Source organism: Papio anubis, chromosome 12 (assembly GCF_008728515.1).
Source record: "Papio anubis isolate 15944 chromosome 12, Panubis1.0, whole genome shotgun sequence".
In the NCBI taxonomy this organism is placed as follows: Eukaryota; Metazoa; Chordata; class Mammalia; order Primates; family Cercopithecidae; genus Papio; species Papio anubis.
In genome coordinates, this window is record NC_044987.1 from 107,410,849 (window position 1) to 107,438,619 (window position 27,771).

The 27,771-nt window shown below is 38.8% G+C and overlaps 1 protein-coding gene across 2 annotated transcripts in view; it reads right to left on the minus strand.

Moving 5' to 3' along the window:
* LOC101026984 (olfactory receptor 9G4) overlaps positions 1 to 25,663 on the minus strand; it is a 209,144-nt gene extending 183,481 nt beyond the window's left edge. For both annotated transcript variants that reach the window (XR_002516982.2, XM_017948391.3), the window contains exon 1: positions 24,903 to 25,663. The gene's annotated coding sequence lies outside the window, so the exon portion shown is untranslated. The remainder of the gene's footprint in view (positions 1 to 24,902) is intronic.
* Positions 25,664 to 27,771: the final 2,108 nt, after the last annotated feature.

Consider the following 27,771-nt stretch of genomic DNA (forward strand, 5'->3'; position numbering starts at 1 on the left):
ATGCATGCACGCACACACACACACACACACACACAGAGTCAAGAGTCAATAAGAGTTGACAAAAGTTTGCAACATGAATACTTTTCCACTCTGGGAAACTCCTCTCTCCTTCAGTAGAAAACTAACTAATGAAAAATGAGTTTTTTTAATTCACCTTGTTTTGTTGTTGTTGTTTGTTTGCTTGCTTGTTTTTACCTAGAACCACAGATGCTGAAGAGAGCAGGTCCTGATCCCAAAGGCCTCCACTATACATTTTCTGTGAGAATCTGTGGAGAAATCTTTTAGTGCATAATCTGTCTGAAACAGCATGGAAAAAAAATCTAAAGGCAAATCTCCTGCAAAAAACCTAAACTTTTCCTATTGAACTGGGCATTATTTTAGGATATGTGTTAGTTTGTTCTCACACTGCTATAAAGAACTACCTGAGACTGGGTAATTTATGAAGAAAAGATGTTTAATGGACTCACAGTTCCACAGGTTGTACAGAAAGCATGACTAGGAGGCCTCAGGAAACTTACAATCATGGCGGAAGGCAAAGGGGAAGCAAGCACGTCTTACCATGACAGAGCCGGAGAGGGAGAGAGTAAAGGGGGAAGTGCCACACACTTTCAAACAACCAAATCTCATGAGAACTCACTCACTATCACAAGAACAGCAGAGGGAAGTCAGCCCTCATGTTTCAGTCGTCTTCTGCCAGGCCCCTCCCCTGACATGTGGGGATTGCAATTCCAGGTGAGATTTGGGTGGGAACACAGAGCCAAACTGTGTCAACATATGGGGACCAGAGTAAAACTCTATAGAATTAGAGCCAGTATGTCAGTCAGTACGATTAACTCCAAAGTTGGGTAGAATCATCTTATCTTTGGCAAAGTAAAAATATAAGTGAAGAGGGGAGGCTATCAACAGTATTGAGAAATTAGAAAATGGCCCTGAAGATAGCAGCTGATATATTAGCCATAAAGTTCCCAATTGAATATAAACAATCTTTACAGGATATGAGCAAAAATTAAACAAGGCCACTCTATGACTGAAATGGAGCAAGACAGAGAAAAGGCCATTCTGTGATTGTGTTTCTGTGATTATGTCTGAAACATAATCACAAGACAAGAACTCGTGGCACCCACAAAAATGGCTACTCTACTCTTCTAACTAATCTGAGTAAATACTCCTTCTTTACCTACTTCAATCTTCCTTCCTCTTAGATATAAATTACCAGCATAGCTAATCACCAATTCTTTTGCTAACACTCATCTCAGAATTTAGGAGGCATCCACTCCCTAAATCCTTCTTAGAATCACCCAGCACAAACCTAAATCCTATAATAGGGCTTCTCAGTTCCTTCTTATCCAACACTCTGCTCTCTCTGGTGCACGCTCCCTCTTGCTGCGGCACACGAAATAAGCCTACCTTTCTTCTACATGTGAGTTCGTGATGCTTATTGGCTCTCAGGCATTGACAGTATGAATTATGCCAGGCATATCTATTATCTCTCTTGAAACTTGCTTCTTTTTTATTATTCATTTTTCTTGAGAAATTAATTTGTATGTATCCATTATTGTTTAAATATATCTGTTTTTAAAGTTGAAAAAGTACTATTCAAGTTATTTCCCCACTTACTTAAAATTGCATATATACTTTCAGATGGTGTTTTCCTTACACGCACACACACACAAACACACACACAGGATTTTTAAAGTTAAAATAAGTTCACACCCCACATTTTTCTGTAAAGTTTTTTATTCACCTAACACTGTATTATTAACTTTTTTATAAGAATATATATAGATCTATCTCATTATTTTTAGGTATTTCATGGAAATGCAAATTATACATTAATTCTGATTTATCCTATCACTTCCTCATCTATTTTCAATATTTTGCTATAAATAGAAATACTACATAGAAACCCCTGTGTTAAGTAAATTCTTTTAATTTCATTTTATTGAAGATTAGACAGAGGTTAAGGGACATTACATTTTTTTGCCCAAGATCACACATCTATTAAGTGGTAGTTCCAAGATTTAAACCTAGATCTTTCTAACTTCAAAGCCCATTTACTTTTCATTTCAGGTAGTATAAAATAAAGCCTCAAAGGGGCTTGGATACACTATAGTTTGGGCAATTTCAAAACACTTATATTCATCCAACTAAAAATCACTTCCAGAACTTCTACTTCTGGCCAAGATAAAGTAATAGAAACTCGATTTACCTTCCAATCTAAAATATACAAAGTTGGACAAAATATATGAAATAAATAGTTTCATAATTCGTAAGACACTTTCATCAAGCAATAAAGGACAATGATCCCTGAGAGTCAAGAAACCAACGAGCTCTAAAATTTCCCCAGCTTATTTCCTTAAGAAAGTTTCCAGGCCACAGTGCAGAGACAGAATGTACATGAAGAGTTTAGTGGACTTCCTAAAGGAGATGGAACTGAAAGTCTGAAGAGACCAAGGCAACTAGAGTTTACAAAACAAAATACCGGAGAAAATGAGCTGAACAGAGAGAGAATCCCTAGAGCTTCAGAAAATACTCCTTAATTATTTAGCTGAGTGCTGGTCAGTACAAACATGTGAAGAAACACCTAGAGGCAAGGATAGAAAACACCGAAAGGATTAAAGGTAACAGTGCTCAGTGCTCATACAGGGCTGGAAATTGTGCCTGTTCTCGCCAGCCAGACTGAAAAATCTCAAGATTCATGATGTTCTGGGCGGAGCAGACAGAAAGGACTTGGTCAGAAATAATTAGCTCTAGACTGAGCCGTGCTTCAGTTCAAACTAACAAATCTACAAAGCAAGACTCAAAAGATCATATGGCCAGGCACACTATCTCACACCTGTAACCCTAGTACTTTGGGAGGCCAAGGTGGGTGGATGTCTTGAACTCAGGAGTTTGATACCAGCCTGGGCAACAAAGTGAGACCCCCATCTCCACAAAAAATACAAAAATCAGCCAGTCATGGTGGCATGTGCCGGTTGTCCCAGCTACTCAGGAGGCTGAAGTGTGAGGTTGTCTTGAGCCCAGGAGGCAGAAGTTGCAGTGAGCCAGGATCACAACAATGCACTCTAGCCCTGAGTGACAGAGCCAGACTCTGTCTAAAAAAAATTAAAAATTTTTAAAAAAAGATTATACAGTTTCCAAGTTTTTTTTTGTTTGTTTTTTGTTTTTTTTTTTTTTTTTTTTTTTGTGACGGAGTCTTGCTCTGGCACCCAGGCTGGAGTGCGGTGGCACGATCTCAGCTCACTACAACTTCTGCCTCCCAGATTCAAGTGATTCTCCTGCCTCAGCTTCCCAAGTAACTAGGATTACAGGTGCACACCCCCATGCCCAGCTAACTTTTATATTTTTTGTAGAGCCCGGGTTTCACCATATTGGTCAGGCTGATCTCGAACTCCTGACCTCATGATCCGCCTGCCTCAGCCTCCCAAAGTGCTGGGATTACAGGCATGAGCCACCATGCTCAACCAGTTTCCAAGTATCTTAACTGTGCTACAAAACAAAGCTCAAGAATATGTATAAAATTACAAAATATCTAGCACCAAGCATGGTAATACTCATAATGTCTGGCATTCAATCAAAAATTCTCCAAGCATGCAAAAAGCAGGAACACCTTCTTGCAGCTGTATATATGTGTAATTGAAGTCACCGAAGGAGAAGAGAAACAGAGCTGATAGTGAAGTATACTTTTTAAATAATGATTAAAATTTTTGCTTATTTTATGAAAACTATTATATAAACCCACCAATTCAGGAATCTCAAGAAACGCCAAGCACAAGCAACATGGAAAACCCACACCAAGATATATCATAATAAAATTGCTAAAAACCAAGAATAGAGGGCAAATCTTAAGTGCATCCAAAGAAAAAAAGACCATTATGAATGGCAGAACAAAAGTATGAATAAAAGTAAATTTCTTGTCAGAAACAATGCAAGTGAAAAGACAGTGGAAAAATGTCTTAAAATAAAGAAAAAAATTATTTTATCATAGACTAAATAATTTTATATCTATTATTTTCTTAATGCACACACACACACACCATGCACACACACTTCTGACCACAATGCACATGAAAAGTACCCATTTGTAGTGTCAAATCACTTTTCACCTTTTATTTAATCTGTTCCCTGGGTGACTTGATTTCAGAATTGTTAAAGACTAATTAAGATGATTTGCAATGTTCATGCCATTATTTCACCATGATTAAAGCAGGTTGAGGTATTCTTACATACTTTCTTTTTTTTTTCTTTCTTTCTTCTTTTTTTTTTTAGAGACAGGGTTTCACCATGTTGGCCAGGCTGGTCTCGAACTCCTGACCTCAGGTGATCCACCCGCCTCAGCCTCCCAAAGTGCTGGCATTACAGGCATGAGCCACCGTACCTGGCCCCTATATACCTTCTTGCTCTGCTCCCCACTAGATGTAAAATTACTTGAATGAAAAGATCAAATCTTACTCATTTATATTACAAACTTTCCTCAAGGAAACACCTTGCATAAAATTTGACTTGAAGTGAAATTGTCATTTATTCTGTCTAAAGGGCTACTTTATTGTGGGTGTCTACATATCAAGGAAAGAACCAGAGATGTCAATATATTATAACTGACAGCCTAGTTTGCATTATGCCTCGAATACCAAAGTCATATCCTGATTTTGGCTTCATTAGAGAAAATCAGCTCTATCTGAAGTTATTGATGTTAACAAAGATGAGACATCTAATGATTCCTCAAGTGGACATATTGTTTTCTTATCTACAGGTGACTTCTTTTTTTAAGAGTCAGGGTCCCCTCTGTTGCCCAGGCTGGAGTACAGTGGTGCAATCATGGCCCACTGCAACCTTGAACTCCTGGCCTCAAGCTATCTTTCCACCTCAGCCACCTGAGTTACTGGGATTACAGGCTTGACATACGATACCCGGTTTGCAGGTGACTTTTTAAACTGCCCATGGATACCCTAAAGCTATTGGTCAGAGCCAGACAGGTAAGAGGCTATGAGTGTGATCACTTTCAGAAGCTTAGCAGCTTCTATGCTAGCACATGAGGATTTAAACCATCATGAAAATAATAAAGATTTCTTAACAGCCCAGCTTTGGACTTCACCAGCTCCTAGAACTATCAAAAATGCTGCTTGTGTGATATCATTTTCCCTTGGAATTTTCTCATTATTTCTTCTCATTTCTCACCTATCACAGTTTTAACTTTCTTTCTTGGTATAGACTCTTTTTTTCTTCGGTTAAAAATGAGTAACATCTGTACCAACAACTGCAGGAATGTACAGTGGCAGCGTTTTTCAATATTTCTCCTTTCTAGTAGGTGGCACAAGAATCAAATAACTTTAAAAGCATATTATGAGAACATTTAAAATCCTCTCTTTTAACTATTTTGAGAGGATTTTAAATGTTCTCACCACAAAGAAATGATAAATATTTGGAGCAATGAATATTCTAGTTACCCTGATTTGATCATCCCACAACAAAAATATATTTTGGAATGTATTACTTCATTGATCTATTCCCTGACTTGTTTCCACAAAAAACCTAAAGCATATTATCAGCTCTCTAAATAGATTTTTTCAACTCTGAGAAACTTTAACCCACTATAAGACAAAACAATTTTCATGAGATGCCATTCTGTAGAAGTTATTTTAATGTAGAATTACTCATTTAATAAATGAGCATATGCTTTCTATTGGAGGCAAATTATTCTGCAAAACTGCATCATCGATTATCAGAAATTGAGGTAGCTTCAGTCTAGACTAGCACCATAATCCAGTGATTTCATTTAAAAAGAAAAATGAATGGTTGGGAATGTGCCTCTCTGATCCTAGTGAGTTTTCAGATTCTCTAGTATATAGTAAACACACAAGAAAGCAGAGAAATTCATAGCGAAAAAAATGGGGACTTTGCCCTAAGAATTGTCAAGGGGAAGCTGGAGAGAATCAAACATTGGCGAAAATCTCCCACAAAATGATTTGATAGAGGAATCCCTGACTCGTCACAGCAACATTCCATGGGCAAAGACCATAGGTGTTCTTTTTTCATGTAAGGAAGTTTATTATAGGCCTGGAGAAATAATCAGGGTATTATTAGCTAACATTAGGATAGGCGTTCTAAGTGCCAACACATACAATATACGTTATTTCATTGAACTTTGACAAATTATCTCTATTTCAGATTATGAAAAAGCTGTTATCCCTATTTGCAGATTATAAAACTCAGAGCAGTTAAACAACCTGTTCAAGCCACATAATCAAGTGGTAAAACCAGGATTTTAATTTAATTCCGTAGTTTGCACTCTTGGCCAAACAATATACATTATTTTTAGTTAAGGTAAAAAAACAACTAGAATATTTTTCTCTCAATAGCATATCACTTTTTCCCCACACTTTCTGTAAATAACAAATTTCTATAAATAATAAATAATAATTTCTAGGTATAATTTAATGTACATAGTAAAACAAGCCATTCTTAGGTATAGTCCTTAGTTCTGTCTTCAAAAGTCTGCATCCTGTTAGCAGCTGGCACAGTCGGTGGGATACTTAGCAGAAGGATTGTATGTGTGTCCTACTTTTTCACTGTCCTCCTGAAGGTCCAATGCCATCAATCACTTTTCTGGAATAAACCACCAGGGCTTGGTCTTTCATGCTACAACATTTATATCAGCACAGCTGTCCCTGCCTTTGTGCAGTCTGAGTGCTGCATTGGTTGCCATATTTGGTCATCATGTTCTCCTGGACACATATCCTGGTCGCTATCAAGAAGATGTCCTCAGTGGGGAGAAAAGAATTCTCTACTTGTGTCTCCCACCTGAAAAACTAGCACCATTTTTCATACAGACCTCTTTTATGTGTACTTACAGCCTGATTCTTTTCTTGTTTAATTTTTAAATTCTTTATTTTGAGACAGTGTTCCTCTCTATTGCCCAGGCTAGAGTGCCGTACCACTATCATAGCTCACTGCAGCCTCAAACCTCTGGGCTTAAGTAATCCTCCTCCCTCAGCCTCCTGAGTAGCTCTCAGATAATTTTTTTTTCCAGAGACAGGATCTCACTATGTTGCCCAGGCTGGTCTTGAACTCCTGGCTTCAAGCAATCCCCCCATCTCAGCCTCCCAAAGTGCTGGGATTATAAGCATTAGCCACCATGTCCAGATTATTTTTTAACTGACACATTAAAAAGTCTATATTTATGAAACAGACATATTTATAAAAATATTTTGAAATATGTATACATTGTAGAATGGCTAAATTGACCTAATTAACATACACAGCAACAACATACTTATCATTTTTTGTGTGTGGTGAAAACACAACATCTACTCTTAGCAATTTTCAAGAAGACATTTAATAACAGCCACCATGTTGTGCAATAGATCTCTTGAATTTATTCCTTCTACCTAATATGTGTTATTGCATTGAACTTTGACAAATCATTTCTATTTCAGATTATGAAAAAGCTGTAAAAACTAACCTTAATCAAAAATAACCTTAAATATAAATGGATTCAATTTTTCAATCAAAAGACACAGAGTGACTGAATACAGAAACAAAACTCAACTATACACTGCCTTCAAGAGACTCACTTCACCTATAATACAGAGACTTAAAGTGAAGGATGGAAAAAGATATTCCACACAAATAGAAGCCAAAAGAGAGTGAGAGGAGCTATACTTATATCAGATAAAATAGACTTTAAGCCAAACCCTCTAAAAGAGACAAAGAAGGTCATTATATAATGATAAAGAGGTCAATTCAGCAAGAAGCTTCAATAGTTATTAAGTCTATATGCACCCAACATTAAAGAAGCTAAATATATAAGGCAAATATTAATAGATATGAAGGGAGAGAGAGATTGCAATACAATAATAGTAGGGGACTTCAACACACACTTTTCTTTTTATACTTTAAGTTCTAGGGTACATGTGCACAACATGCAGGTTTGTTACATATGTACACATGTGCCACGTTGGTGTGCTCCACCCATTAACTCATCATTTACATTAGGTATATCTCCTAATGCTATCCCTCCACACTTCCCCCACCCCATGACAGGCCCCAGTGTGTGATGTGCCCCACCCTGTGTGCAAGTGTTCTCATTGTTCAGTTCCCACCTATGAGTGAGAACATGCAGTGTTCGGTTTTCTGTCCTTGTGATAGTTTGCTCAGAATGATGGTTTCCAGCTTCATCCATGTCCCTACAAAGGACATGAACTCATCTTTTTTTATGGCTGCATAGTATTCTATGATGTATATGTGCCACATTTTCTTAATCCAGTGTATCATTGATGAACATTTGGGTTGGTTCCAAGTCTTTGCTATTGTGAATAGTGCCACAATAAACACACGTGTCAACACCCACTTTAAGAAATGGACAGATCATCCAGACAGAAAATCCGTAAGAAAATATTAGACTTAACTGCACTCTGGATCAAACGGAATTAACAGACATACAGAACATTCCATCCAACAGCTTCAGAACACCCTTTTTCTCAACTGCACATGGAACATTCTCCACAATAGATCATATGTTAGGCCCCAAAAACAAATTTTAAAAGATTAAAATCGTATCAAGTATCTTTTCTGACCACAATGATATCAAACTAGAATTTTTTCTCCTACCAACAGTGAATTACCTGAGAAAGAAATCAAGAAAACAATCCCACTTACAATAGCTACCAAAAAATATATACTATGAATCAACTTAACCAAGGAGGTAAAAGATCTGTACACTGAAAACAATAAAACACTGATGAAATATATTTAAAAACCACAAATAAATGGAAAGATATCCTGTGTCTATAGACTGGAAGAATTTAATATTGTTAAAATGTCCATGCTACCTAAAGAAATCTAGTTTCAATATAATCCCTACCAAAATACAAGTGACACTCTTCACAAAAATAGGAAAAAAAAATGCAAAATTTGTATGGAATGACAAAAGATCCTAAAGAGCCAAAATAACCTCAAGAGAAAAAAACACAGTTGGAGGCATCATATTACCTGACTTCAAAATATATTACAAAACTATAGTAACTAAAGCAGCATGTTTCTATCATAAAAATAGATACCTAGAATAAGCAGAAAAGAATAGAGGGCCCAGAAATAAATCCACGAGTTTACAGCCAACAGTGTTTTGACAGAGGTGCCAAGAACACACATTGGTGAAAGGATATTCTCTTCCATAAATGCCGTTGGACAAAAAAGAAAATTTCAGGCCAATGTCTTTGATGAACATAAACACAAAAATCCTCAACAAATTACTAGAAAACCAAATCCAGCAGCACATCAAAAAGCTAATCCACCATGATCAAGTAGGCTTCCTCCCTGGGATGCAAATTTAGTTCAACATAGGCAAATCAATAAATGTTATTCACCACATAACAAAAAGAGAACTAAAAACAAATCATATGATCATTTCAATAGATGCAGAACAGGCTTCCAATAAAATTCAACATCCCTTCATGTTAAAAACCCTCAACAAACTAGTCATCAAAGAACATATCTCAAAATAATAAGAGCCATCTATGAAAACTCCTTGGCCAACAGTGAATAGGCAAAAGCTGCAAGCATTTCCCTTGAAAACTGCAGCAAGGCAAAGAGGCACTCTTTCACCACTCCTATTCAACATGGTACTAGAAGTCCTAGCCAGAGCAATCACACAACAGAAACAAATAAAAGGCATCCAAACAGGAAAACAGAAAGTCAAACTATCTCTGTTTTTAGACTACATGATTGTATATCCAGAAAACTGCATAGTCTCTGCCCAAAAGTTCCTTGATCTGATAAACAACTTCAGCAAAGTTTCACAATGCAAAATTAATGTACAAAAATTAGTAGCATTTCTATACACCAACAAGGTCCAAGCTGAGAGCCAAATCGAGAATGCAATCCCATTCAAAATGCCACAAAAAGAATAAGATACCTATAAATACAGCTAACCAAGGAGATGAAAGACTTCTACAATGCGAATTATGAAACACTGCTGAAAGAAATCAGAGATGACACAAAAAAATGAAAAAACATTTCATGCTCATGGATAGAATTAATACTGTTAAAATGGCCATACTGTCCAAAGCAATTTACAGATTCAACGATATTCCCATCAAACTACCAATGACATTCTTCACAGAATAAGAAAAACTATTTCAAAATTTATATGGGTCCAATAAAGAGCCCAAATAGCCAAAGCAATCCTAAGCAAAAAGAACAAAGCTGGAGGCATCACATTACCTGACTTCAAACTATACTACAAGGCTGCAGCAATCAAAGCAGCATGGTACTGGTACAAAAAAAGACACATAGACCAATGGAACAGAATAGAGAGCACAGAAATAATGCCACACACCTCTAACCATCTGATCTTTGACAAAGCTGACAAAAATAAAGCAATGGGGAAAGGACTCCTTATTTAATAAATGGTGCTGGGATAACTAGCTAGCCATATGCAGAAGATTGAAACTAGACACTTTCCTTACACAATATACAAAAATAAACCCAAGATGCATTAAAGATTTAAATGTAAAACTGAAAACTATAAAAATCCTGGAAGATAACCTAAGAAATAGCAGTCTAGGCACAGGACATGGCAAAGACTTCATGATGAAGATGCTAAAAGCAATTGCAATAAAAACAAAAATTGACAGATGGGACATGATTAAATGAAAGAGCTTCTGTACAGCAAAAGAAACTATCAATAAATAGACAACCTATAGAATGGGAGAAAATATTTTCAAACTATGTATCTGACAAAGGTCTAATATCCAGAATTTATAAGGAACTTAAATCTACAAGAAAAAAAAAAACTTTAACAAGTGGGCAAAGGACATAAACACTTTTCAAAAGAGGACATAAATGTGACCAGAAAGCATATGAAAAATGCTCCACATCACACTCTAGAAAGCAGTTTAGTGATTTCTCCAAGAATTTAAAACAGAATTACCATTTGACTCAGCAATCCCATTATTGGGTATATACCCAAAAGTATACGAATTGTTCTACCATAAAGACACATTCACACATATGTTCATCATGATACTATTCACAGTAGCAAATATATGGAATCAACCTAAATGCTCATCAACAGTAGACTGGATTTGTAAAATGTGGTACATATATGCAATATAATACCGTGCAGCCATAAAAAAGAATGAGATCATGCCCTTTGCAGCAACATGGATGGAGCTATCAGTCATTATCCTAAGAAAACTAACACAGGAACAGAAAACCAAATACCTCATGTTCCCACTTTTTAATGGGAGGTAAATTTTGAGTAAATATGGATACAAAGAAGGAAACAACAGACACTAGAGCTCACTTCAGTGTGGAGGGTTAGAGGAGGGTGAGAACCAAAAAACTACCAATCAGGTACTATGCTTATTACCCGAGTGATGAAATAATTTGTACGCCAAACCACCATGATACACATTTTACCAATATAAGAAACCTGCAAATGCAGGTTTAAAACCTAAAAGTTTAAAAAGTAAATAAACATTAAAATTATTTTATTGTTCCTATAGTAACCAGGAAAGCTTTTAAAATACTGAGGCCTGTATTCAAAATACTGATGCCACAGATTACCATTTAATTGAGCTTTGATTGGGCTGGAGCATTAAGACATCTTGAGCTATCATGCCATATATTACCATTTCAGTTCTCCATTGAGATTCTTCACTAAACTATAAGGTGGTGGTCTTAAACTCTCAAGCTCTTCCAACTCCAACCTTGTAAGATTCTTGCTCTGGCCTCTAGCATCCTCCTCCTTCTGTCTTTGGGTCCCCTGACAACCATGTACCCCTCACACTGTGGTGCCTCAGCTGGCCCTACCTTCTCTGGATTCTGGTTCAGCCCCTGACTGGCTGCCCATCATCTCCCAGCTAAGTGATAAAAGTACTTTTACCATGGGGTGGTTATCTGCATTTTGACAGAAGCCTTCTAGAACTTATGCTCAAACCCTGCATATTCACATAAAGGCCTGGGTGCTGCATGACTCTAAGCCTCATTCTGGACCTTGCTAAGGACTGGGCCTGATTCATGCCTGCCCAAATGATAAAACACTACAGTAATGTCCAATCTCAATAGGGAATATTCGATTTCTTCCCTTAACACCTCAGATTTATTAGAATGATGGAAATCAAGTAGGCAGTAGAGCCTCTCCAAAAACATTTCACGGACTTGGCTACTTCCACATACAGTCAGCGCTACAATAATTAAGGAAAAGCAGGCTTGATGAAGTCAACTTTTCTGACTTAAATAGTCCTATAACACATAAAGCAACAAAATTATTGAAAAATTTTTGTACAAGTATTTGAAATTTCTCTTTGACACAGGAGCTCCGAGTTAGCTCTAAAGCCATTTCCCTAAAGCAAATGTGCAGACACTGAACTGCATGTAATTACTAGGTTGTGCTTTCACAGTGGCACATTGTCTGGTGTGGCTTTGAAAGCTCATGAAGAAATGGTAGAAGGGATGTGGTAGGAACACTCATCCCAAGTCACTGTTACAATATCTCTTTGACCTTCAGCATTGACCTTCAGCATGGCCTCCTCACAGCATGCTCTGGCCTTCTCCACCTCTGGGCCTCCTTTCACACTGCCCCACCTATTTAAATGTCATTTCCTTCCATCCCCGCTCTGCTGCCTCTACCATTCTCTCTTTTTTTCAAATCTATTTCAAATGTTGTTGCCTCTAAGGAGTCTTTTCTGACCTCTCTGCTGGAAATAATATGAGCCGCCTCTTAGCTCCCACAGCATGCTACCTCTATCTCCACTATGACAACAAGAAATTATCTTCCTTTGAAAAAAAAAAAAAAAACTCTGTTCAAACCCTGCACATTCTCATAAAGGCTTGGGTACTGCCTCATTCTGGACCTTGCTAAGAACTGGGCCTGATTAATGCCTGCCCAAATGATAAAACACTACGGTAATGTCCAAACTATATCTATGTTAGCAACCTCTGAGATAGTCTCCAGTGATACCTGCCTCCTGGTGTGCATGTTCTGTGTTATCCACTCCACTTGATGCCCTGAGTGTGAGCAGGACTTAAAGACTCCCTTACAGTAAATAGAATAGTGAAAACATAATGGGATGCCACTTCCAAGAGATTAGTAAGATTAAGATACAAAAAGACTCTGGCTTCCACGCTGAATAAATAAACAATCAATCTCTCTCTCTCTCTCTCTCTCTCTCACACACACACACTTTTTATAACCTGTCTGTCTCCCTTTTTCTCTCCCTCTCTCTCTCCCTCACCACCCTTCCTTTTTTTTTCTTTTTTATTATACTTTAAGTTCTAGGGTACATGTGCACAATTTGCAGGTTTGTTACATATGTATACATGTGCCATGTTGGTGTGCTGCAGCCATTAACTCATCATTTACATTAGGTATATCTCCAAATGCTATCCCTCCCAGCTGCCCCCACCCCACAACAGGCCCCAATGTGTGATGTTCCCCTTCCTGTGTCCAAGTGTTCTCATTGTTCGGTTCCCACCTATGAGTGAGAACATGCAGTGTTTGGTTTTCTGTTCTTGTGATAGTTTGCTGAGAATGATGGTTTCCAGCTGCATCCATGTCTCTACAAATGACATTAACTCATCCTTTTTATGGCTGCATAGTATTCCATGGTGTATATGTGCCACATCTTCTTAATCCAGTCTGTCATTGATGGACATTTGGGTTGGTTCTAAGTCTTTGCTATTGTGAATAGTGCCACAATAAACATACGTGTACATATGTCTTTATAGCAGCATGATTTATAATCCTTTGGGTATATACCCAGTAATGGGATGGCTGGGTCAAATGGTATTTCTAGTTCTAGATCCTTGAGGAATCGCCACACTGTCTTCCACAATGGTTGAACTAGTTTACAGTCCCATCAACAGTGTAAAGGTGTTCCTATTTCTCCACATCCTCTCTAGCACCTGTTGTTTCCTGACTTTTTAATGATCGCCATTCTAACTGGTGTGAGATGGTACCTCATTGTGGTTTTGATTTGCATTTCTCTGATGACCAGTGATGATGATCATTTTTTCATGTGTCTGTTGGCTATGTGAATATCTTCTTTTGAGAAGTGTCTGTTCATATCCTTTTCCCACTTTTTGATAGGGTTGTTTGTTTTTTTCTTGTAAATTTGTTTGAGTTCTTTGTAGGTTGTGGATATTAGCCCTTTGTCAGATGAGTAGATTGCAAAAATTTTCTCCCATTCTGTAGGTTGCCTGTTCACTCTGATGGTAGTTTCTTTTGCTGTGCAGAAGCTCTTTAGTTTAATTAGACCCCATTTGTCAATTTTGGCTTTTGTTGCCATTGCTTTTGGTGTTTTAGACATGAAGTCCTTGCCCATGCCTATGTCCTGAATGGTATTGCCTAGGTTTTCTTCTAGGGTTTTTATGGTTTTAGGTCTAACATTTAAGTCTCTAATCCATCTTGAATTAATTTTTGTATAAGGTGTAAGGAAGGGATCCAGTTTCAGCTTTCTACTTATGGCTAGCCAGTTTTCCCAGCACCATTTATTAAATAGGGAATTCTTTTCCCATTTCTTGTTTTTGTCAGGTTTGTCAAAGATCAGACGATTGCAGATGTGTGGTATTATTTCTGAGGGCTCTGTTCTGTTCCATTGATCTATATTTCTGTTTTGGTACCAGTACCATGCTATTTTGGTTACTGTAGCCTTGTAGTATAGTTTGAAGTCAGGTAGCATGATCCCTCCAGCTTTGTTCTTTTGGCTTAGGACTTTCTTGGCAATGCAGGCTCTTTTTTGGTTCCATATGAACTTTAAAGTCATTTTCTCCAATTCTGTGATGAAAGTCATTGGTAGCTTAATGGGGATGGCATTGAATCTATAAATTACCCTGGGTAGTATGGTCATTTTCACAATATTGATTCTTCCTATCCATGAGCATGGAATGTCCTTCCATTTGTTTGTGTCCTCTTTTATTTTGTTGAGCAGTGGTTTGTAGTTCTCCTTGAAGAGGTCCTTCACACCCCTTGTAAGTTGGATTCCTAGGTATTTTATTTTCTTTGAAGCAATTGTGAATGGGAGTTCATTCATGATTTGGCTCTCTGTTTGTCTGTTATTGGTGTATAAGAATGCTAGTGACTTTTGCACATGGATTTTGTATCCTGAGACTTTGCTGAAGTTGCTTATCAGCTTAAGGAGATTTTGGGCTGAGACAATGGGGTTTTCTAAATATACAATCATGTATGTTTAGAAACATCTGCAAACAGGGAAATTTGACTTTCTCTTTTCCTAATTGAATACCCTTTAGTTCTTTCTCTTGCCTGATTGCCCTGGTCAGAACTTCCAACACTATGTTGGCTAACACCTAGACAGCAGCCTGTGAGAGACCCTGAGCCAGAAGTTCTCAGTGAAGTCACATCTGGATTCTTAACCCATGGAAAGGCAATAAATATTTCCTATTTTAAGCAACTAAATTTTGTGGTAATTTATTACACAGCAATAGAAAACTAATATAGTAACCAATCAAAAACGCCTTTCAGATTCCCACATTTTTAGAAGGACCTTATCCATTCCTTCCCAGTATCCGTCCATTATGCCATAGACCACTTATTAGCCTTCATTATTCTTCAACAACCTACTATTTTTTAAGCAATATGCTAGAGAATTAAGCTCAGAATTTGATTATTCCAGTGAACACAACTCTTTTCCAAGAAGCTCAGAATTTCATTATTCCAATGAACTCAGCTCTTTTCCAAGAAATTGTATAGATATCCAAACTTCAGAAAACTCCCCCATTAAAATATAGTCCCAGTGAAGTTGCAACAAGATATATTTTTTATATTTTTATATATTTAGTACCCTAATTATTCTATTTGCTGGTCCATTAATTCTAATAAATGTATATTTCATATTAATTGGATTGAACTATGGGAAGAGGAACAAAGTCTATTCAAGTCTCTGCTCAAATGTCCTAATTTGGATGGGAAGTAAATCTTGTCATAAAGTCAAAGATCTTTCAGGAGAATCACTTGGTGGGGGTATTAGCTGACATTTGTAACATCCTTTTCACCTATTCATCATGCTCTTCCACAAGCCCCAGCATGCGTATCACCGGGAAGTGACTTCAGTTGCTGAAAAGCAGGGGGCTTAGCCCTTTAGGAATGGCCCCTATGGTGATGTTTATCTCTTAAAGGTCATGGCTGCTTCTGGAAGAAGAGATGCTATTGTCATTGACACTGCCTCTATTAATATTTCATCCAAGTCCTGCAAGGCCTTCTCCTGTGTCTGAATTCCTCATTGTTTTGGTTTTGACATTAGGTCAATTCATTTTGGCCTTCAATTTCCTGAAAATTAATTTATGGATTTTTTAAGTCAAATCAACACTAAAAGCACTTATTGTGTATACATCTGCTAGGTACAGTGGGAGTTGGAGGAAAAGACACAAAGATGACTAAAACCTGAGATGATTTCTACAAATTCAGAGTCTGAATAGCTTTGAATAAACGTTTAGAAATAGTTCTATGCTCAAAGACCTCAACTATCACTAGAGCAAGAAACTGAAGACCTAGCATGCTGATTCCAACTCTGTCATTCAACACTGCGTATGCCTGGGCAACTTATTTTTCTTCTCTTAGCCTACATTCTCTCATCTGTGCAATAGAGAATTTTAAATTTAGAACAGGATGCTGCAGCAGGCAGAATCCTAGAATGACCTCATGAGATTCCTGCCCCCGATGTACACACCTTGTGTAACCCCCTCTTTGTGAGTGTGGGTTGGACCTTTGTATACGATGAGATTTTGCTCTCATTACAGAGTTCTATTATGTGGCAAGAGTGAAGAGATTTTTGCAAATGTGAAGTCCCAAATTAGTTGATTTTGAGATAAAAGGGAGATTATGTGACTTCATCAGTTAAAAGCTCTTAAAAGAGGAACTGGGCCCCTCCTGAGGAGAGAGATACTCCTTAGGCCTGGAAGGACTAAGCTGCCATGTTATGAGAGGGCCTGTGAGACAGTCATGTGATGAGGATCTGTGAGCAGTGGCCTCTGGAGCTCAGAATGACCCCCAACTGACAACCTGCAAAAAAAACAAGAACCTTCATCCTAAAACTGCAAAGAAATTAATTCTTCCAACAACTACATGAGCTTGAAAGAGGATTCAAGTTCCAGAAAGAAACATGGCCCAGCCAACACCTTCATTGCAGTCTTGTGGGACCTTGAGCAGAGGACCTAGTTAAGTCATGCCCAGATGCCTGACCCATGGAAACAGTGAGATAACGAACATATGTTTTTATAGACCACAAAATTTGTGCTAATTTGTTATATAGAAATAGAAAACTGATATAGATTCTAGACACATTCCATCTTGCCCACTAACTCTAATGATTGATCATACCTGCTTGGAGCAATATATTGAAAAGAATTCTAAGTCTGCATCTAAGGTCAGTTACAAAAAGTGTCATAATTGATTAATAATATCTACCATGAATATTTTTCCTCTGAATGCAAGCCACAGAAAACATGGCACAAATTGACTTAAGCAGGGAGGAGTGTTTTGTCCTGCCAAGCCAGCAGCTGGAATTACCCCAAAAGCAGCAGCAGGGAAATTTCCACAAGGGAGTTCCCCAAATTGTCCTGAGATGGGGCTGGTTGGGATTCCAAAGAAAGAAATACTAAACATCAGGATGATCAGTCCAAAGCAATTATTAGGGGAACTTGCAGAATGCTGCAGCAACCTTTGAGATGGACAGAAAGAAAAAAGAGGCGCACCACCTAGGTATGTCTGCAATGAGGATGTCAGGGTATGGAGTTTATACAAGTGTTTAAGAAATTTGGCTCAGGACCAGGGCCAGTGTATTAGTCTTTTTCATGCTGCTGATAAAGACATACCCAAGACTGAGTAATTTATACAGAAAAAGAGGTTTAATGTACTCCCAGTTCCACATGGCTGAGGAGGCCTCACAATCATGGTGGAAGGCAAAAGGCACATCTTACATGGCAGCAGGCAAGAGAATGAGAGCCAACCAAAATGGGAAACCCCTTATAAAACCATCACATCTCATGAGACTTATTCACTCCCATGAGAACAGTATGGGGGAAACCACCCCCATGATTCAATTATCTCCCACCAGATCCCTCCCTTAGCACATGGGAATTATGGGAGCTGCAATTCAAGATGAGATTTGGGTGGGGACACAGCCAAACCATACTATTTAGTTTCTTTCAGTGTTTCGGCAACAACCTAGATACCTACGTCAGCACCTGGAAATTTTCAAGGCCCCAATTTGGGTTTGAGCCTGCTGAGAAAAACCTGCAGCTGGACGGGGCTCAGAATGGTCAAGTACTCTGTGATTTTTAAGGAAGGACACAGAAAGAAAGCAGGGAGAACTGGGGGAACCTACAATGGGGAAGGATCATTAGATCTGGCATTTACTCAGCAAATACTTACTGAACCTCCACTGTGTGCTGAACATCATTCTAAGCACTGAAGTTGCAACAACAATGAAGTCCCTGCCTTCAGATTTCCCACGTCCACGGCTTATAGAAATGAAAATTCCAGGGATAGAGTTGATTTCAGGCAATGGTTGAATCCAAGGGTTCAGTATACTATTTCTGTGTTAAAGCCCCTTTAGGCTTCAAGATTGCACCCTTTCTGCTCCACATCCCATGGAAAAACGTTATTTTTTATATCTGCTTCCTCAAGCAATAAAGAAAACTCCCTCTTTACTGATCTTGATTGGATAGACTTGGGTCACACACCCACCCCTAAACCAGTGACTATGTCCTGGAAAAAGGAATGACCTTATCAGTTAAGCTGGCTCAATTCTTCAGCCCCAAAGACAGAAATGAAGTGTGCTCCACCTAATGCACCTGGTTTGCGGCTGCAGAAGACATGATTCTTGAGTAAGCTATCAGAGTCCTGCCACCAGAAAAACAAAAAATAATCAACATCCACCACAGAAAAGGAGTGAAGAGTGGCTACAAATTCACCACGTTTGGTCTTTAGGTACAAGATGATCCCTAAAGTCCTTTAAAATTCTAAAATTGAATACTACATATTCTTGTACTTTTAATAAATTTTATTGATTTGTAATGTTAAATGAAATACATGTTCAATGTAATAGAAGAAAAATCAAATGATGCAACACTCTAAAAATCAGAAGGCAATGTTCCCCAAGAACCTCTAACTACCCTACACCCAACATCATAAAAACCATCCTGAAAACATGCCTGTCCTTCCTGTGGCTATAATTCTACGTGCCAACTTTATTTGGCACATAGAGTTTGGCACATATTTAGGGTACACATAGACTTCTGGAAGGAAGAGAAGGATAGATATTCAGGCTCTGGAAAAAAGACTCCAATACCCCAGTGGCAAGATCATGGAGGAAGTCACAGCTAGTGAGAGAACATTCCTGGACTACTACACCAAAGCCAAAGAGACCCCTACCTTTCCAACAAATGCCCATCTGTTTCCTCAATATTTAAGGAATCAGGGTGGCAAGGATCTCAGCCCCAAGGTGCCTTCTCTGGTGATTACATAGTATGATGGAAAGAGCATGGAACATAAAATCAGTCAGACACAGGTGCAAATTTTAGCCACTCTCTAATTTCTCTCTGCCACTATCTAATTTTGGCTCTGCTACTATCTAATCCTGTGTAAGATCACAGGAAGTTTACCATATTCCTCAAAGCTCCAGTCTCCTCATCTATAAAAACTGGAATAATGATACCCACCTACTAGTCCATGTATGACTGAGTGAGATAACAGCACAGATGGCAATACCTAACAGGCACCTACGAATGAAGAGAATTAATGCAGAATGAGCCTGCATTGTGGACTGGACTGGAAGTCAAGAGTCCTAGTATGCGAGTCCATCAGTTTTTCAAGATCTTCTGTACAGAGCAGTTAAGACCTTGGACTCAGGAGCCAGACTGCCTTGGTTAGAATCCCAACTTCATCATTTTCTGTATTAAGTGGCTGGAATTTTACAAGTTACATGAAATTTAAAGTTACTTGAATATTCCATGTCTTGGTTTCTCTCTCTGTAAGATGACAGTGATAATAATCATCCCTACTTCATAGGGTTGTTGTAAAGATTAAATAAGTTTAATAAATGTGAAACACTTAGAATAGTGTGTAATGCATTTTTTGCACTCAACAAAGATTTGCTATTATCATTATTATGCATGTATTCAATACACATTTATTGAAAATATATGTTCCAAGATCTATGTTAGATGCTAGAATTGCATAAATGTATATATGTCAGTATCTTCCATGGAAGAGCTCAACACAAACACATACATAGATCTTTTTGTTGTTGTAAAATGAGATCACAATTACAACAGAAGAATGAACAAATGCTACGGGAGCCCAGAAGAGGGAGCCTAACATTGGAAGAATGAGGGAAGACTTCACAGAGGGGAACATTTAAACTGCACCTTATGCTGATAAGCCATTTAAACAAGAAGGGCAAAGGGAATTGGGCCTGAGAGTAAAGCAATAGAAAAATTAAAAACAGCTATATATTAGAAGCATTCTGCTGAGTGAAAAATAAAAGTAATAGATTTATAACACTACACAATTTCTGTAACATACAGCCTTGCACACAAAATGACAAGCTACATTTTACAAAAACACCTACAAAAACACATGGAATCACAGCGGGGAATCATGTTTTAAAAGCATAATTAAAATGTAAAGCGAGAGAAAGACCATCACTCCCAATGGTGATAATGTACCATGATCTGAAAGAAAGGGAGAGCAGAAAGCAGGAGGGAGGGAGGGAACACAGAGACCAAACACAGAATATGTGAGAATTTGCCAGTAATGCACTGCATCTGAAATTCTGAAAGGGTCAGATCCCCGCTGATAGAAAGAGGCATCATGTTATTTCATCTAAATTCTCAAAAATAATGTCAGAGGCAGTGTATATATGCATGTACACATACATACACACAAATACACATATTACATATGAATGGGGCAAAAACCTACTTGAGCTACCAGCAAGGAGTGAGTCAGGAAGGGGTAACTTGCCTACCAGACCCTGTTATGAATTAGAAATGGGCATCTCTTCTCCCGAACAGACACAGCTTGTGACAGGGCACACAGCTCAGCCAGCAGACTGCAAGCTGGATTTTAGCACCACTCACACGCTCAGCAAGGGACCTTTGTGCAGAACACAATGGCACAACCCTAAGAGATGGCCCTGCAGTGGTTGTTCTCTTTCATCAGCCTCCAGAGAAAAACTGAACAGGTTTAAACAACACGCAAGATCAGGAAGCAAAGGCACGGGAGGTGCAGATGGTGAGAGTATCTTTTATGGGCAAAACCAAGAGCCCTTAGCCTCAAAGCAGAAATGTTGTCAAGCTCAGCTTCCCACATCAGAGCATCCCCTGGGCTTGGGAAAGATTATCACTTGCAAAAGAACATAACATCCCATCATCTTTAAATTAAATGTCTACAGTGCTACTCTGGGAATGTCCAGGTCAGCACACGACTCTTTAAACTCAAATTCTTTTCCCTCTGGCCAAGGCAACTTGACCCAAACACTGCCTCTCTTGTTATAAGATCTTCATAGAGATGTTATACCATGTGTTCTCCATGTTGAGGAATGACTGGACATTAGCATGCAGCAAAGGAAGAAGAGGGTGATGAAGAAAGGAATATGAAGAGATTAACAACAACAAGCAACTTGAAATGCTAAAGAACAAATCTTAATCGAAATGGCTTACGGACATGAAAGGAAGAATTAAAACTTCTTAAAAAGAAACTTTACATCTGACAATCACGTTACAGCGTACAAGGCTGGTGCTTTTACAACCACGAAATCATAGGATCTTCATAACAATCCTGCAAAATCGGTATTAAAATCATAAAATGTGCCAGAGGAGGAGGAAGGGAAGGGGCATCACAGGGCAAGGGGTGGGAAGATTCAAGTCTCAAGGTAGGGAGGCCATGGCCAGCTTCACCCAAAGAGAAAGTATTTTTAACTCTACAGATACCCAACAGGCAATATAAGATGGATATTAGGGTCATAGAATCTAGAGACAATTGGAACTGAAGTCTAAACAACTGGCAGGAACTTAGACAAGTCCATTAATTATTCTAAGCTTGCTTCCTCATCTGCAGAATGGAATAATAATAGCCTCATCATAGTGTTACTGTGAAAGGTAAATGTTTATAACATGCTTACTAAAATGCCTGTTTTATAGTAAGTGCTCAAGAAATAGAAGCTATTATTCATTCATGTATTCAGTAAATATTACTGAGTGCTTATTTTGAGCCAGTCACTGGTCCAAGCTCAGGAATACAATGTTCAGCAAAAAACAGACGTCGTATTTGTTCTCATGAAGCATATACTTTAGTGGGGTACAGTGGTAATAATGATATAATTGCTAAAGTAAATATTATTTGTGAATTCATTTCTAAGAACTACAAAATTACACAGTGCCAAATGATTGAAAAACTGACCTAGTTTAGAGAGATTTAGTGCAGGAAGGATCAAGAAACAATAACCTGTGAAAGCAAAATTTGAGTTGTGATCTGAAAGATGAATAGAGGCTAAGAAATAAAAAGCACTCGAAGGAGAAGGACTGCCATATTTAAATGCACTGTGATTGGAAGGGGCACAACACAGTCTAGGAGCTGGACAATGAGTGTGGCTGAAGTATCAAGATAGCAAGGACGAGTAGCTCAAGATGAAGACAGGATAAAGAGGAGTGAATAGGCAGGGGCAGCCCCTTGTGGGCCATAATGGGAATCGATGAGAAGCTGCCAAATGATTCTCAGTCTATTGGAATTGACTAATCAGGAATGTGAGGAAGAGAGGGATAGCATGTTCACATGAAGTTTAAAATATGGTTCCTGCCATTTGTGTGGAGAATGGATGAGAAGTAAAAGATAGAATAGATACTGAGAGAATTGTTTTGCCATTGTTCCAGCGGTCCAGGCTAGAGACAATGATGGCTTGATACGGCAATAGAAGAAATGGCACAAAGTAAAGGAATCTGAGATCTGTTTAGTAAGTAGAGTTGACAGGATTTTAGGATGGATTGGGTATGAAAGTTAAGAAAGAGGGGAGAATCAAGACTGTCTCACAGGTTTCTGGAAATACCAGTCACGTGAAGATGTCTCAATTTAGGGGAAAGATAATACATGAATTCATTTGTGGCTAAGTTGAGGCTAAGATGCCTTTTGAGATGTCCAAGTAGAATGTTCATGCAGACATGTGTCCAGAGCTCAGAGAGAGAGCTAAGTTATGGATATGTATTTAAGAGTCTTTGGCATAGAGATAGCATGAGTTAGATCAAATAGGGTGAGAATATAGAATAAACTTTTTTAAAAAGAAAGGTTTAGAGACCTAGGACAAAGGCTTAAGGAATTTCAACCTAATGATTAAGCAGTGAAGGATACACCAGCAAAGAAAGGGAGAAAAGGAATGTTCTAAGATACAAATAAAACACACACAAAAAGTAGAGTAACAAAAGCCAAGGGAATAGAAAGTTTGGAGTCAACATTATTAAACGCTGCTGAGAATTATGTAAATTGAGTGTTATAAATCACAGGTCTATTTGCTATTCAACAGCTCACAATTGCACACTTTTCATCAAGATGGAAAAATTTTAAGGCTTAAAATTTTAAATCATTTGCCTAAGTTTATGCAGCCAGGAAGTGGTGGGTGGGGTTTCAAACCCAAACCTAGTACCAAAGCCTTTTCTATGGAGGCTCCTTGGGCCTCTCTACTATCTTTTTTAGTGGTTAGAAAGCACTTCCTCACAATGGCACTGTGACCTACAAACTGGAGGACCCTGACACTGAAAATTTGGCAGCAGTATCTTTCTTCTCTCTTCTCAGTAGCCGCACACCTCAACAGAATAAAACCATTTGTCTTTAGATCAGTAATTGGTGGAGGGAATGCCAAAAGAGACATGATAAAAGGGACAAGGGTGTTGTGGTATATGCCAGGACTTAACTCAGTTGTACCCGTAATTTCATCTTGAGCCTAGACTGGCAGAAGGTGCACCTGTGAAGTTGGTAGAACATCTTATTGCAGCCCCTTTGCAGAAGGGGCTGCAGAGAATGCTAGAGAGAGATGTTTAAAAAGTAAGAAGGAGCCTGTTCCAAAGAATTCAACTAAGAAAAAAGTCTTATCCATTAGGATGAAGTCACATTTCTAAGTTTAGCATAGTAGTTACTACTCAAATCCATTCCCACCCCAACCTTCTAGGTGACAAGAAGAGACAAGACTGGATAGCAAGTTTGAAAAAAACATTTTATCATTTTTTTCCTCCTTTTCACACACACAGCTTCTCTCTCAATTCCTGCCTTAGAACCAGTACGAACATCTTATTACCCCTGTTTATGTCCGTCACCCCATGAAGCCCAGGACTCCTAGCTCATCTCCATTCATAAATTCACTAGCTCTGGTGTCTGTGTGGCTCCATCCCATTTTATAAACTCTTCTTCCACCTTTCTGCCTCTCCTGAAATCATTTCACCACAACTCTACAGCTTAAGGTCTCTCAGTACATTTCCCTGTGTCCTCAAGTTCTTCCACTAACATTTCCTTCACCTTCTTGCACTAGCTGAAAACTCTGGCTCTTCCTCGAGGACACTCTAGCCCTCTCAAGGGCTATGTTCTATGTTCTCTTTCACTCCTCCTTCCATTGGACCTGGACATGGGGTAGAGACCTCCCTTACTACTTTAATAACGCTGTAAGACCATCCTTCCTCCTTCCTCACCAACAAAAAAAATCAAAGCTTTGAATATCACATCATGAAACTCTGTCTCCTACTACCCCTGTTTGTTTCATTCCCTTACCCACGCCTCCAAAGTCAAGTTCCTGCCCCCAGTTCTCAAAGATGCTCCTAGATTAGTGCCATCATTTTTTTGCCACACAACTCCTGTCCTGTCATAGGTCTCATAGGTCCATACCAGGGTGGGTACCTACCTGTTGTCAGCCTGGATGCTCCCGCAGAAGGTGTTTGGAGACCCCTGTTGGGAGTTCTCACTCCATCAGGAAGGACAGGATCAGGGACCTGCTTAAAGAGGCCATCTGGCTGCTTTTTGGTAGAGCAGGTGTGCTGCATTGGGGGCAGCGTTTCTTTGTCCAGACTGCCTGGACTTTCCGGAGCCAGCAGTCTGGGAAGGCTGAGTCAACAGAACCACAGAGACATCAGCGGCCCCGCCCCCTGGGTCTCCATCCCAGGGAGAGATCAGAGTGTTGTCCTCGTAACCCTGGCTGGTGTTGCTGAAATTCCCACAGGGAGGCCCCACCCAGTAAGGAGGAATGGATTGGGGTCCCGCTTAAGAAAGCAGTTTGGTCACGATCTGGCACAGCAATGACCTCTACATAGATAATTCCAATGGTCAGTGCTCAGTCCTGATCTTACTTCAGTTTTCATTATCATGTAACACAGATGGTGACTCTTTTCCTCTAAATACTGGCATTGTTTGGCCTCCAGGACTCCATATTCACTTTGTTTTCCTCTGACCTCTCTGGCTGCTCTTTCTAATCTTGCTTTGCTGGTTCCTCCATATGACCCTGACCTCTAAATGAAGGAGAGTCTGAGAGTTAGCCCTTCGACCTCTATTTTATCTATCTACATTGCCGGCTTTAATACCATTTAGATGTCCATGACTTCCAAATTTATATAATTTATATACCTAGTCTTGACCTCTTCTCTTTTCTTCCCTTTAGTCTAGATTTTTTTTTTTCTAATTGAGACAGAGTTTCGCTCATTGCCCAGGCTTGAGTGCAATGGCACCATCTCAGCTCACCGCAACCTTTGCCCCCCGGGTTCAAGTGATGTTTCTCCTGCCTTAGCCTCCCGAGTAGCAGTGATTACAGGCATGTGCCACCATGCCTGGCTAATTTTATATTTTAAATAGAAATGGGGTTTCTCCATCTTGGTCAGGCTGGTCTCAAACTCCCGACCTCAAGTGATCTGCCCGCCTCAGCCTCCCAAAGTGCTGGGATTACAGGCGTGAGCCGCCATGCCCAGCTAGTCTAGATCTTAATACCCAACAGCCTACTCTACATCTCTACTTGAATATCTAACAGACATCTCAAACAACACATCTACTAAAAATCTCCTAATATCCCCCCTAAAACATGCTCCTCCCACAGCATTTTCCATCTCATTTAATGGTGAATTCATCCTTCCAGTTGTTCAGGTCAAACACACTAGAGTCATCCTTACATCCTGGTTTTCTCTACATCTAATCTGTCAGCAAATTATTTCAGATATATTCTCTTCTTTTGCCTGTATCTTCAAGATATAAATACAATTCTATTGCTTTTCACCATTTCCATTGTTACGTCCCTTGTCTGAGCCAAGCTACCATCGCTTCTCCACCGTATTATTGAAACAGCCTCCTAACTGGTCTCCCTGCTTCTGTATTTGTCCTCCTACAAGCTATTCCCCACACAAAAGTCAAAGGATCATGTTAAAACAAAAGTAAGGTCTTGTCTCCCACTACTTAAAACGCTCCAATGAGTCCTAGGCCAAGGTCCTCACCTTGTGCTCCAGGATGCTGCACAGTAAGACCATCACCTCTCTGACCCAGCATTTTCCCTTTCCCTCACTCTTCCAGCAATGTTGACTTTATTCAAATGTCGACTTCTCAAGGAGGCTTTTCCCAGACGTTCTATCTAAAATCCACCCTCCTGCACATACTTTCCTATTCCCTTTCCTCAGATGAAAATTGTTATCATTTGCTGTATATTTTAGTTGTATTAAACATGGAGCTTCATGAAGACAGGAATTTTTTCTGTTTCCTTTATCACCATCTCTCTGGAGCATAGAACAGTGTCTAGTACACAATAAGAGCTTAATACATGCATTAAGTGAATGGATGAATGAGGAAACTGAGTCTCCAGGAGATTTAGTAATTTCCCCCAATTGCAAATTTGGTAGCTAGTAAGTGTCAGAGCCGGAACTCAACCCTCTTTTTAGTGCCCCCATGCTTCCAAGATGGCAACTTGGAAAACTCTTCATCCTTGTTTGGAGAGGCTTCTCAAGGTTCCCATTCTTCCTGACTTCTTGTAAAATATTCATAATTCTACACGAAATAAGATTTCCCAGTGCCACTGCTGTGACTTCCCCCTCATCTTTAATTTAGCCAATCTAAACAAACAGGACAAAAAAAATGTGCTGCTGATCTATTAATAGAGAAGCAAATAAACAGCTCCCTAAATTTCAAGTTGCAATTAGCAATTCCATAGAGCAAAGGGATTTTAGATAAATTAAGATAGCTCATTTTTGGGCTCTGCTGCAAGTATTAAGGCCACTAAGAAGACCATGCCTTATTTAAGCTCACAGGGCCATTGGGAAATAAAGGCTCATTCATGAACACTGAACTTAACATAACCCTCCTCTTCAAGGCACAATTACCTAGAAGTTCAGTGTTCTGACTGGCCTGCAAGTTATGTATTCTTATGAATAGAACTTACACATTTGCTCAGCACTAAACTGTGTGCAAGTTACTCTCTTCTTTTGAGAGATGGATGTGAAGCTAAAAATAACATCATTTTTTGTGCATATAGTATTGTTGGGTTTGAATTAAGGATCTCAGAGACAATACATCATTTCATTCTTACAGTAGCTCTGCAAAATGGTATAATTTCCACATTATGACTAAGAATGCTAGGTTAGTTATCTTCTCAAAGCCCTAGAACTAACAAATCTCACAGTGAAAATTTCAATCCAAATCCCTCTGACTTCAAATCTCAACCAATGTGTCAGACTGCCTTCATTTAAGATGATGATTCAGACTTATCTCTTGCCTCCAGGAATTCAGATTCTCACCAGAAAAAA